The sequence below is a fragment of the Nicotiana tabacum genome, chromosome 17, assembly GCF_000715075.1.
Source record: "Nicotiana tabacum cultivar K326 chromosome 17, ASM71507v2, whole genome shotgun sequence".
NCBI classification, from domain to species: domain Eukaryota; kingdom Viridiplantae; phylum Streptophyta; class Magnoliopsida; order Solanales; family Solanaceae; genus Nicotiana; species Nicotiana tabacum.
In genome coordinates this window covers 38,415,980-38,430,065 of record NC_134096.1, presented here as the reverse complement: position 1 = coordinate 38,430,065, position 14,086 = coordinate 38,415,980, and positions in this window count along the sequence as shown.

Here is a 14,086-nt window from a genome sequence, read left to right as displayed (position 1 = left end):
ATTCAAAGTATGATATTCCATAGCGTCTTCGACACTTCAAAAACCCGAGATTTCAGAGCACCTTAATTAACGTGAGATTTTGCAATATTAAGGAAATACGGTGTAATATTTCTCAAGAGAATCGACTCAGGTATGTTAAGGCTATCCCTTCTTTCTTTTTTAGATGATCTATACGACACAAACGAAACGAGCAAATGCAAAACTTCCATAAATTACTCTATTCGTAGAAATGCTAGAGATGCGTATATTCTTGTTTTCCCATAAGTCTTATTATTCTATCATCTGTTCATGGGTCTAAAAAAAATATGTAAGTTGATAAAGTTTACTTCATGATATTACTCAAAGGCATAATGGTCCTATGACATTTAAAGATATTTTATTGACATATTTCTCATGCATTACATTCATTTATATTGACCCATGACCAGATGGCGTTATATACACGTATATATGTATATATATGTATGTGGGATATGGAAAAAGCATACGGAGTTATATACGCACCACCACCTGATCAGGTGGTATACGTTGATGATTTGCCCACAGTGGCTGAGGTGATATGATGGGACGCCCTCAGAGGCTTGATGATGTTATGAACGCATATACCCATGCATGGTATGACATTTATATGCATATTTATGACATTATAAATGTTTCAGGATTTACAAAGTTATTTAGACTTACAGGTGAAATTCTTTATTCCATGTTTTATCTACGTTTGTTATGTGTTGATTTTCATGACTTATATACTTATTCGTACTGACGCCCTATTTCCCGGGGCCTGCGCTTCATGCCCGCAGGTGCAGATAGGTAAGCTGACGGTCCCCCTTCTTAGGATCCTTGATCAGCGAGAGTTGGTGTGCTCCATTTGATCCGGAGCTGCTTTGGATTTTGGTACGATAGGTTTGTTTACATATAAGGGTATGACGGGGCTCAGTCCCGTTTGTAGACAATTATGTATAGTTGGATAGTATGTGGCCTTGTCGGCTTCCAATTTTGTGTATATTGTTGTCTATATTAGCCTTGCGGGCTCGCCCACTGTATTCCGCATGTATATGTACATATGTATTTTGGATAGGTTTCCCTCACATATGTTATTCATGTTTATATCTTAGACGCATGCTTAAGGATGTTCGACAGGTAGGACTCGGGCATCCGTCGCGGCCCACCGGTTTGGGTCGTGACAATATCTTATTTCATAGACCCGGTTATCCATTCGTATGACTTTACTGCATCTAGGTAGGTCATACTTTACCATAACTCTTACTTCGATTTATCATTACTGAGGTCTGCTACCAAACTCCAGGTTATTTTCGTTGCTTATCCCATATGTATAAATCTAAGTCCTATAACGCTTCCTCATTACTATTCATCTTAAGAATGACGGCCTAATATCATCTCATACTTTGTGACTTTTGTCCATCCATTGTTGATTCACCTCGATATTGATCTATCATTTACCACTGATAACCTAAAACTTCTTACGTAATACCTTGCCATTAGGGCTTACGTTGCATCGAGGAATATTTGAAGTGATTTTCCTGATCCTCTTAGCGGCGATACTATACTTCAATAAGCGTATTTTATAGTATCCCAATGTGATTCACTTACGTGAGTATTTTAATCCCGTACAATACATGAAATCCTCTTCAAATCATTACTCAATCGAAGGCCCAATCATCATCCTTTATCTATCACAATTACACTTTCATTGTACTATCAGGGTGACATTCCATCTCTTCTAAATGCCATTAGTCTTAGACTTCTTTGAGTTCATTCAGGCTATACTGAGCTTTTTATAACTTAGAGAAATCATCATCTCTCTTGTTTTTATGGGCTTAATCCTGAGGACTTATCCATTATAGTCACCTTCTCACTCGCCCTTTCTTATCCTTACTCATGTCTTCCTAAAACCTTGTCGCTTTACCATACTTTAGCTTGCAACTTACACATGTCTATTTATATTACTCGCAACCTTTCCTCAACTTGCTTGCTCATAGATTTCCTTATGTTATTATGGAACATCAAGCGAGACATCACATCGTCTCTAACTCTTCTTTAATCTCTTAATTAGACCTCTCGATACTTAGAAACCATAGGTTGGAAGATATGCCACTGACGCCGCCGCTACCATTCCTGGATACTGAATCCCAGCACTTCTAACCTTCTATCTATAGTATGGATTATTCGCAACCTTCTGCATTTGAGTATCTCGTACATTGTTCACTTTTATCTTACTTACCTTAAAATCTCGCATCGCATCTTCTATCTCGTTCATGACCTCCTTTCCACATAGGTATCATTTACTTCCATAATTTGAAGCTCTATTATAATACTTGCACCTCTGGTGCATACATAATCCGGTTGGAGCTTCATACTGACTTCTTATGAGGCTGGTACTCTTCTAACTGGCTTTCTCGTAGAGCCATTATAGAATATGGTTGTTGTACTCTTGTACTTTTGATATTAATAGTGATTCTGCAATGTTCTCAATCATGATGTCTATAATTTTTTGGGTCCAATAATTAGACTCCTGATTTACTTAGTTGATGTAACTCTTTAGTTTCCTCTTCCTTCTGATCAGCCTTTATGTAGGCTTAAGCTATCTTTCGATTTGCGGCTTCTGGTATTAGCTTTTACTTTAGCCTTTCATGGGCACTATGGAATATCCATAATACAATCTTTTAACAAGTTAATCTCTTGTCTATGACTTGGGCTCAATTCTTTCTTTTAACTTATACCGGAGTCTTCTACGGCTGTATGATTGTCAACATATATGCTGCATGGATAATGCTCTGAAATCTTAAGTGCGTTCATAATGTAACTAACTCTGGATCATTGATCGAATAATTCTTTTCGTGTAACTCATATGATCTTGAATCTTACTGTTGCTTTTACTTCGTGTTCATTAGCCACGGTAGGTGCCACTTTCTTATAGAGTGCATACAATGTTGTAGTTTTGTCCAAGAAGTCTGATAATTAATGATATATCCAAGGGAAATACTAATTGTGCTCCTCAGAAGTTGTAGATGATACATCTATTTGAGCGTATCTAATTGTTGTAGCTCATATTTGGCAATATAACCCTTAACAAGTGCAAAATATATCATCCAAAACTGGTGCTCCTTCAAACAACGTGGACATAATTTGAACCTCATGTTTAATGGCTAATGTCAATGTCACAAAATCATCTAAATAAGCCACCTAACCTATTGAAGTAAGAGTCACTACTACCTAAGGCATTTGCTGCCACATGAGGGGGGTGGGTGGGTGGAGGGGTTAATATTCCCATTATCCAATAATTAATCAATTACTCACATAATTACGAATTACCTCAACTTACTTAAAATACTACTCACTTTTACATACCTTATACACCTTACTATCATGGTCATGTGGTACCTTGTATGGCACTAGTCCATAAATACCGGGTATTTTAGTTCGGGCCGTATTTTATCCCAAAATGTCAAACTTTGACGAAATTTCTTTTCTTCGATTTGCTTACCCTTTCTCCTTCACGAATTTACTCATCACCTATTTGAAATAGCACAATGCTTATAATTTCAAAATAACCTCATTCCTGAATTTTACGTCGATTAACTTTCGACGAAACTTTAACATACGAAAATGCGGGATGTAACATCTCATTTACGAGCTTTCATCAATTTATTTATGGCGTACTTTCACGTACGAAAATATGGGGTGTAACAGCTGCCATGGGATAGTTCGGGTTTATTAGTACCAGAAAATCGCACTCCCCGAGGTTTTTTGAAAATGATGGGTTTCAAGAAGAATGATGAATTACTTTGTCTGAAGGAGTCATACATACCATTTGAATTCATTTATGAACGTTATGGGCATAGCAAGTCATATCGCCTTCACCGTGATGAACTTGCCATTAATTCTTTGGGCTGGATACACCGCCGAGTTTTTGTGTTCATTGTCTGTTTCTTGGGGTCGCTTATATTTCCGATGAAAGGGGGGAGGATCCACACTCGTTTAGCCATGGTCGCTAGGACTCTAATGGAAGGAATTGAAGGAAAAATTTACACTATCATCCCCATGATCTTGGCCGAAATATATCGAGCTCTAGATCAATGCAAGCAGGGGTATTAGAACATTTCCAGAGAGGTAAATATCGTCAGGAACTTCTATGACGACCATTGAATGACTACATAGCCTACCACCATCCAAAGAGAAAGACATTTATCCCAGACAGGTTCGTGCAACCTGAAAATGCTGTGAGCTGGGTGCGTTTCTTCAGCAATTTGACTGACGAAAGGGTACATTGGATGTTCGAATGGTTCCCTAGCAGCGAGTTCATCATCAGGTCAAGAGAAGCCACTTATTTAGTGCTGATTGGGTTAAGAGGAATCTATCCTTATGCTCTTATAAGAGTAATGAGGAAAGCGGGAAGAAAGCAGGTTATCCCTCGGGTTTCCAACATGGTCCAATATAAAGCAGACTTTAAAGGGAATATCATTACGTTCAAGTTCGAGGCGCAACATATGTGGAATCAAAAGGTCGTTGTAGAGAAAGATACTATCAATCCAGACAGGTACCATGCCGGCCATGTATACTTCTACCCATCGTGGTTGGTCGATGATATAGCGGAAGCTGTCAAACCAAGGATTAATCTGGAAAATAGGGTTATCGATGACGCTGCTAAAGCACAAGTCAAGTATAGGATACTACGCAAGAGGATTTTCAAGTCTGAAGCTAGACATTTGGAACAGCACAAAGTGGATATGGAAGCTATCGGTGAATGGAAAGAAATTGCTAGTAAATCAACAGAAAGATTGGAATATTTGGAGCAAGGGTTAATGGAACTTGAGGGGAAAATGAGGAAGAAGCTCTCGGATTGTCAGAATACGGAAGGCAATGAGGGAGGGCAACTAGCAAGGGCTTACCTACTATTGGACATGTGCGACTTGGGGAACCTGGTTGATGGATCCAAGAAGGCCAAGCATGGAGAAGGTCCTTCTAGGACCAAGTAGATTACGAAATGATGTCCTTTACAAATTTTAGCTTAGTTTTAGATTTCAAATGTAATAAGGCAAATGACATTAGTAATTTTCTTATTATTGTCGTCTTAGTATGGATCTGATTCATTTTCGCATTAATGAAATGACACAATTATTGGCATCAATTTTCTCCAAGTCTATGGGTCATTTAGGCCTACCTCGGACACAACGAGGTCCCCCAAATTAGGATGCGAATTTATTTACTGATCCTGCAACACATGTTCAATATTGCAAGCATTCTTTCAATATCCCTTACTGACTTGGTTATCTTTTTTGTTTTTCTTTTCTTTTGTTTATTCCCATTCCCCAAAGGTTGGTTCGTATATACTGGCATCATCAACATATCATACTAGATCTAGAGGTCCTCCACCTCCTCCTCCACCAAGTGATCCTAAAGGCAAAAGCAAAGGGAAAGAAAAAATGGAAGATTTAAGCGGTATCAGAAAGGACAATGCAGAGAACGTTGAAACCTCGGACGGTCGGAATACTCCAGCACATAATGAATTGGTCCTACGTCTGGAACAGAAAATATTGGAGCTACAAGGGGAACTTGAGCAGGTCCGGAACTTCGCAAACCTTTCCCTCGCCCTAAACATCCCCAACCTTAACCAACAAAACCCAAACGCCCAAAACAAGACACCTCCCCAAAACACACAAAATCCGCCAAATCCTCTCGCACCACATCAATACGCCACACCTCCTCAGAACCACAACCCTCCGTTGATACCTACTCCTCAACAACACCATCACCACCCAACTCAATACCCACAAACAACCACATACCACACCTATTAGAATGCACCACAACCTAATCCTGACCCACAAAACTCAACCAATGACCACCATTATGCCCGGATTCCTGGAGTCCACCAAAGCAATCCCATATATGTGGAAACCTTACCCCACACCCCATAACAGACCCAATACATACCCGAATCCACCGAGAAGGACCTAATCATCAAGAACATGGCAGAGGAACTCAAGAAACTTACCGGTAGGGTTCAAAGTGTTGAAGGGTGCAAAGGCATTGAGGGTTTGAATTATAAAGATTTGTGAATTAAGCCAGATGTAGAACTGCTAGAGGGTTACAAACCTCCTAAGTTCAAAATATTCGACGGAACTGGTGATCCGAAGGTGCACTTGAGAACATATTGTGACAAGCTTGTAGGAGTTGGCAAGGATGAAAGAATCCGCATGAAGCTGTTCATGAGAAGCCTCACCGGAGACACACTACAACATTAGTCAGAACCCAAAAAAATGGGTTAATTAGGTGAGCATGGCATGAGATTTCTTAGATCGGTTTAGGTTTAACATAGAAAATGCACCAGACGTTTTCTTCATTCAAAATCTCAAGAAGAAGCCAACGGAAACTTTCTGTGAGTATACTACTCGGTGGAGGTCTAAAGCTGCAAAGGTAAGGCCAGCACTGGAAGAAGAACAGATGAATAAGTTCTTCGTCAGAGCTCAGGATCCGCAATACTATGAAAGATTGATGGTTATTGAAACCCATACATTTTCTGATATCATCAATTTGGGAGAGAGAATAGAATAAGGGATCAAAAGTGGAATGGTGATAAATTTTGAAGCACTCCAAGCCACAAATAAGGCCCTGCAGTTAAGAGGTATCTCCAAGAAGAAAGAATTAAGTGCAATAATGGTAGCCCAAGGTCCGAAGTCTCCTCTCACATACCAAACACCTCCACCCACATATCAGCCTTTACCTCCCAGATACCAACAACCTACCACCACTTACCATACCTATAACACCCAACCCGCATACTACCACTCACCACCAGCCCACCAAAACTACCAAAACTCTAAACCAAATTTTGACCGCAGACCACCCAGACAATACACCACAATTGATGAACCTATAGACCAGCTGTACGAGAGACTGAAGGTTGCCGGTTATATCACTCCCATTCCCATTATTGCTATGGAAAACTCTTCCTAGTGGATTAATCCAAACAAGACATGTGCCTATCACTCAGGCATGAAAGGTCATACAATTGATGAGTGTCGTACTTTGAAGGATAAGATTGAGACATTAATTGACACCAAAGTCGTACAGGCAAAAGAGGTTGCACCCAATGTCCGTAACAATCCTCTCCCAGATCACAGGGGTGGAGGAGTAAACATGATAGAGACCGATGAAGAATGGGACTCAGAGGGGTTAATTGGACTCATTCGGGAAGGGGATATTTCTGAAACATCTCCAATCACTCTCACACCTATCATGGTACAGACTCAGGCACCAATTGAAGTTGAGGTAGCTGCACCAACTCCGTTTGAGGTTGAAGTAACAACGCCCTTCACCGCGATGGTAGCACCAATGCTGTCTTATAAGTCTAATGCTATACCATGGGATTATGTTGTGGAAGCACAAAGAAAAGGAAAAGCAAAAATGGAAGAAACAGGTACAGCGCAAGGCATGACCAGAACTAGTAGGATTTATACACCCAAGCATTTAGGAGGAACGAGCAAAGAAACTGCATCTAAATCGCCTATCATTGAGAGACTGGCCCGGACGACCTTTGAAGAAAGGTGCAAGCAAGGGAATATTCTGTGGTTGATCATCTAAACAAAACCCCTGCTCAAATATCCATTTTATCACTGCTGCAAAACTCCGAGGCACATAGGAATGCCCTAATAAAGGTGTTGAACGAAACCTATGTACCCAACAACATCACCAGTGGAGGGATGGCCAACATGGTAGGGCAAGTGTTGGAAAGCCAGATCACTTTTCATGAAGACGAGCTGCCACCAGAAGGATTAAGTCACAACAAGGCACTGCATATCACAGTGCAATTTGAAGTCAAGTTCATTACTAGAGTCTTGATAGATGGGGGGTTCGAGTATCAACATATGTCCACTAACTACTCTGAAAAGATTGGGAAAAGGCCTGCACGAGATAGAGTAGGAAGTATGAATGTTAAAGCATTTGATGGGTCTCAAAGGGCCACAATTGGGGAAACCAACCTCAGCCTACAAATGGGCCCAACTTGGTTTGATGTTGAGTTTCAAGTATTGGACATATCTTCTACCTACAACCTATTGTTTGGACGACCTTGGATACATGTCGCTGGGGCCGTACCTTCTACTCTACATCAGGTCATGCAGTTTGGGTGGAACCATTAGGAAGTGATCATCTATGGGGATGGAAGTAATCCCATTTACACTAGCCAAACTGTTCTGGTCATCGAGAATAGAAGGAAGTTGGGTGGAGAAACATATCATCGCATCGAGCGCGTCAATGCAATTGAAAAGGACAAATGGTGGAGCAGTAAGATAGAAGGCATATTGGCATGGACAGGGTATGAACCTGGCAAGGGTCTCGGTAAAAATCTCCAGGGGATCACCAAACCGATACAGCTAAAGTGTCACGGCAGAACTTTTGGGCTTGGGGTATGAATACACCTGGCACGAGTATCAGAATTGGTCGCCACCATGGCGTGGTCCTTATTACCCTCTAGAGTAACTAGTACTACATTTGAGCCAGTCATTTCATCAAGCTGACATGATGTCGGAGTCCGAAGAAGATGAAGTTCTAGTTGGTATAAGGAATCTATTTCTGGATGATGAAGACATGGATTGCAGTGCGATACTTGAGGAGGAGGAGGAGGAGGAGGAAGGCCTCATTATTCAGACCGTGGAGAAGGGAGATGTTCTCAAGAACTGGACTACTGCACCATCAAGGGCCCGTCGAGTTCCTGGGTAGCCTGGCAATTAGCACCATTTATTTTGAAAGCAATTTTATGAGCATCTAAGATATTTTTAGTATTTTATTTTAAGTATATTTTGTTTTGAAATAATTCTCGAGCCATCGAGCCGTACTTATTTGGCGTTTTCAAGATTTATCTAATGCATTGTTATTTTAATATTTATTATTATTCTTTACATTTTTTTCTCTTCACCATTATTATTACCTATCCCGATGAACCTACGACTGTGACATGTAATGAGACAACGCAACATAAGGATAATGATTCAAAGGATCTGGAAGAGTATATATAATACCCGAGGAAATTGTCAGAAAAGTAGAAAACTTTGAAAACAAGCCTAAGTCCAATTTGGATGAGACTGAAATAGTTGATTTGGGAGACTCCAAAACAGTCAAGGAAACACGTTTAAGCATTCACCTAACACCATCAGATAAGGCAGAGTACATCTGGTTCTTGAAGGAGTATGAGGATATCTTTGCATGGTCCTATGATGATATGACCGGTTTGAGCACGTCCATAGTGGCTCATAAACTACCTACCAAACCTATGTGCCCGCCTGTAAAGAAGAAGCTTAGAAAATTCAAGCCAGATATGAGTCTGAAAATAAAGGAGGAAGTCACCAAGCAGATCAAAGCCAAGGTTCTCAGAGTGGTTGAATATCCGACCTGGTTGGCTAATATTGTGCCAGTTACAAAGAAAGATGGGAAGGTCAGAGTGTGTGTCGACTATCGGGACTTAAACAGAGCAAGTCCCAAAGATGATTTCCCGCTGCCCAATATACACATACTGATCGACAATTGTGCCAAGCATGAACTCCAATCCTTTGAGGATTGCTTCACAGGATATCATCAGATTTGGATGGATGAATAGGATGCCAAAAAGACAGCCTTTATTACACCATATGAAGTGTATTGCTACAAAATAATATTGTTTGGACTAAAGAATACTGGAGCCACTTATATAAGGGCCATGACAACCATTTTCCATGACATTATACACAAGGAGATAGAGGTATTCGTGGATGATGTCATCATCAAATCCAAAAGAAGCACAGATCATATAGCAGATTTGATGAAATTCATTGATCGACTTCGAAGGTACAACCTAAAATTGAACCCCGCAAAGTGTGCCTTCGGGGTCCCCGCTGGAAAGCTGCTAGGGTTCATCGTCAGCCATCGAGGAATTGAGTTAGACCCGTCAAAGGTCAAGGCTATCCAAGATTTGCCACCTCCAAAGAACAACAAAGATGTGATGAGTTTCTTGGGGCGTCTCAATTACATCAGCCATTTCATAGCACAATCAACTGTGATTTTTGAACCGATTTTCAAAATGTTAAAGAAAGAGGCTGCGACAAGTTGGATTGAAGAATGCCAGAAAGCCTTTGATAAAATCAAGGAATATTTGTCCACACCGCCTGCTCTGGTCCCACCAAAACCTGGGAGACCTTTGCTACTCTATTTATCTGTACTAGATGGGGATTTCGGTAGTGTCTTGGGACAACACGACGAGAAGGGAAGAAATAAACAAGCCATATACTATCTGAGTAAGAAGTTCAAACCCTACGAGGCACGGTATTCTTTACTGGAACGCACCTGTTGTGCCCTGGCGTGGATAGCTCAAAATTTGAGGTACTACTTTTGTACCTATACCACATATCTCATATTAAAGATGGATCCTCTGAAATACATTTTCCAGAAACCCATGCCTATAGGGAAGCTGGCAAAATGGAAAATATTGTTGAGTGAATTCGACATCGTCTACGTAATTTAGAAGGCAGTCAAGGGACATGCATTAGCAGATCATCTGGTAGAAAATCCTGTAGGAGGAGAATACGAACCGTTGAAAACATATTTTCCCAATGAAGAGATATCATTTATGGGAGAAGAGATCACCGAAACCTACGATGGTTGGAGAATGTTCTTCGATGGGGCTGTAAATTTCAAATGAGTGGGTATCAGAGCTGTTTTGGTATCAGAGATAGGTCAACATTACCCGGTATTCGCAAAACTCAGATTTCCGTGCACCAACAATATGGCAGAATATGAGGCTTGCATCTTGGGGCTCAAGTTGGCAATTGACATGAACGTTCAAGAATTGTTGGTAATTGGAGATTCAAACCTTTTTGTACATCAGGTTCTAGGAGAATGGGCTACAAAGAATACCAAAATATTGCCATATTTGTACTACGTACAAGAATTGAGGTAGAGATTCACAAAAATAGAGTTCAAACATGTTCTGAGAATCCAGAATGAGTTCGCAGATGCTTTGGCCACTCTATCTTCCATGATACAACACCTAGACAAGAATTGCATCGATCCTAATTCAGTAGGGATCCATAATCAGCTAGCTTATTATGCTCATGTTGAAGAAGAAACTGATAGGAATCTGTAGTTTCATGACATCAAAGAATACTTGGCAAAAGGAGAGTACCCGGAGCACGCAAATCATACTCAGAAACGCACACTCCGAAGATTGTCCAACCATTTCTTCCAAAGTGGAGGAATTCTGTACAGAAGGACTCCAGATCTAGGATTATTACGGTGTGTTGACACCAAAGAAGCATCCAAATTGCTCGAAGAGATACATGCCAGAACTTGCGGACCACACATGAATGGCTTTGTTTTAGCTAAGAAGATATTAAGAGTAGGATATTTCTGGATGACTATGGAAACGAACTGCATCAGGTATGTCCAAAGTGTCATCAATGCCAAGTACATGCGGATATGATATGAGTGCCACCCAATAAACTCAATGCAATAAGTGCACCTTGGCCTTTCTCCGCTTGGAGGATGGATGTCATCAGTCCAATCGAACCCGCCGCTTCAAATGGGCACAGGTATCTAGTGGCCATAGACTATTTCAAAAAATGGGTTGAAGTTGCATCTTACAAGGCTGTAACTAAAAAGGTCGTCACAAATTTCGTTAGGGATCGTATTGTCTGTCGATTTGGGGCATCGGAATCAATCATCACCGACAATGCCACCAACATTAACAGTAATTTGATGAAATCCATGTATGAAACCTTCAAGATCAAGCATAAGAATTCCACAGCATACATGCCACAAATGAATAGAGTTGTGGAAGCTGCCAATAAGAACATCAAGAAGATATTAAGGAAGATGGTAGATAATCACAAACAATGGCATGAGAAATTACCATTTGCCCTATTTGGATATCGTACCACGGTTTGCACATAAACTAGGGCAACTCCTTATTTGCTGGTCTATGGCACTGAAGCCGTTATTCACGCCGAAGTAGAAATTCCTTCTTTGAGAATCATACAAGAGGCTGAACTCAGTGATGCAGAATAGATACGAAGTCGTTATGAGCAACTGGCTCTTATTGACGGAAAAAAAATGAATGCAGTATGTCACGGTCAACTTTACGAGAATAGAATGTCCAGAGCTTTCAACAAAAAGGTTAGGCCTAGACAATTCACACCGGGGTAGCTGGTGCTGAAGCGGGTTTTCCCGCATCAAGATGAAGCCAAAGGGAAATTTTCACCCAATTGGCAAGGGCCCTACATGGTTCACAGAGTACTAACATGAGGAGCGCTCATACTCGCAGAGATGGACGGAGAAGTTTGGCCAAAACCTATCAACTCAGACGCAGTCAATAGACATTATGTTTAGATTGTTTACATTTCTTCATGTAACTGAACTACGCTTGACCTGATTCCCGTTTAACAGGGGATACGTAGGCAGCCCTGTGAGTTCGGTCACATCTCAATAAAATGTTCATTTTTTGCCATGGTCAGAAATTGGGGCAGAATTTTGAGGAGGATCTCAAAGTTCTAAAGAAAGTTAAGCTGACATCGGCATACATAGAACAGTCAAAGAATTTCTTTTAAACTGGGGCAGAATTTTGAGGAGGACCCTCGAAATTCTAAAGCAAGGAGGTCTCAATGTCTCTAAAATATGTCACAGTCGTTGGTACATCTAACTTAGTCAATATTGCATACTACTATATCTCAAATAACTACATTCATTAAATGCACGCATTTCTTTCGAAAAACTTTATTTCTATAAACAGCCAGATGCTACCCAGGGTGACTCAAACAGGATCTCAAGACAGGAGCACAGACAAAGCAAAAGACAAAAGCGCGAACCAACGTTCCCCTACAAAACTCACAATTTTTCTTTAGATGTAGGCACAGTAAGACAATAATATCTGTAGACACGTCATGTCACTACCTTCAAGATAGCGAATTATCTATCCCAAGCATCTCCAGCCAAGAAACACTCTACTGCCAATCATCGTTTTCCTTACATCCAGACTAAGCATTGTCTCCTATTTTTGCATGAGGCTAAGCATTGCCTCCCGAATTGCATAAGGCTAAGCACTGCCTTTCCTTGCATCGAGACTAAGCATTGTCTCCTATTTTGTATGAGGCTAAGCATTGCCTCCATAAATTGCATAAGGATAAGCTCGGCCTTTCTTTGCATAAGACTAGGCACTGCCTCCTCTCCTTGCATAAGGCTAAGCATCGCCTTTCTTTGCATGAGACTAAGCACTGTCTCCTCTTTTGCATGAGGCTAAGCATTGCCTCCCTAATCGCATAAGGCTAAGCTTTGCCTTTCCTTGCATGAGACTAAGCAATGTCTCCTAATTGCATGAGACTAAGCACTGTCTCCTTTTCTATGCATGAGACTAAGCATTGTCTCCTTTCTCTGCATAAGACTAAGCATTGTTTCCTTTTCTTTGCATGAGGCTAAGCAATGCCTCCTTAACTATACAAGGCTAAGCACTGCCTTTCCTTACATCTTGACTAAGCATTGTCTCCTATTTTGCATAAGGCTAAGCCCTGCCTCCCTAATTGTGTAAGGCTAAGCACTGCCTTTCCTTGCATGAGACTAAGCATTGTCTCCTTTATTTGTATCGAGACTAAGCATTGTCTCCTATTTGCATGAGACTAAGCATTGTCTCCTATTTTGCATGAGGCTAAGCCCTGCCTCCCTAATTGCATAAGTCTAAGCACTACCTTTCCTTGCATGAGACTAAGCATTGTCTCATTTATTTGCATCGAGACTAAGCGTTGTCTCCTATTTGCATAAGGCTAAGCCCTGCCTCCTTAACTGCACAAGGCTAAGCACTGCCTTCCTTTGCAAAAGACTAAGCATTGTCTCCTATTTGCATGAGGCCAAGCCCTGCCTCCTTAACCGCATATGGCTAAGCACTGCCTTCTTTGCAAAAGACTAATCATTGTCTCCTATTTTGCATGAGGCAAAGCCCTGCCTCCCCTTTTTGCATAAGGCTAAGAATTTCCTTTTCCTCAAGACTAAATGCTATCTTCATTATGCCATCTAAAAACCTGGCATTATCCTCTTCTCATCCAGGGCT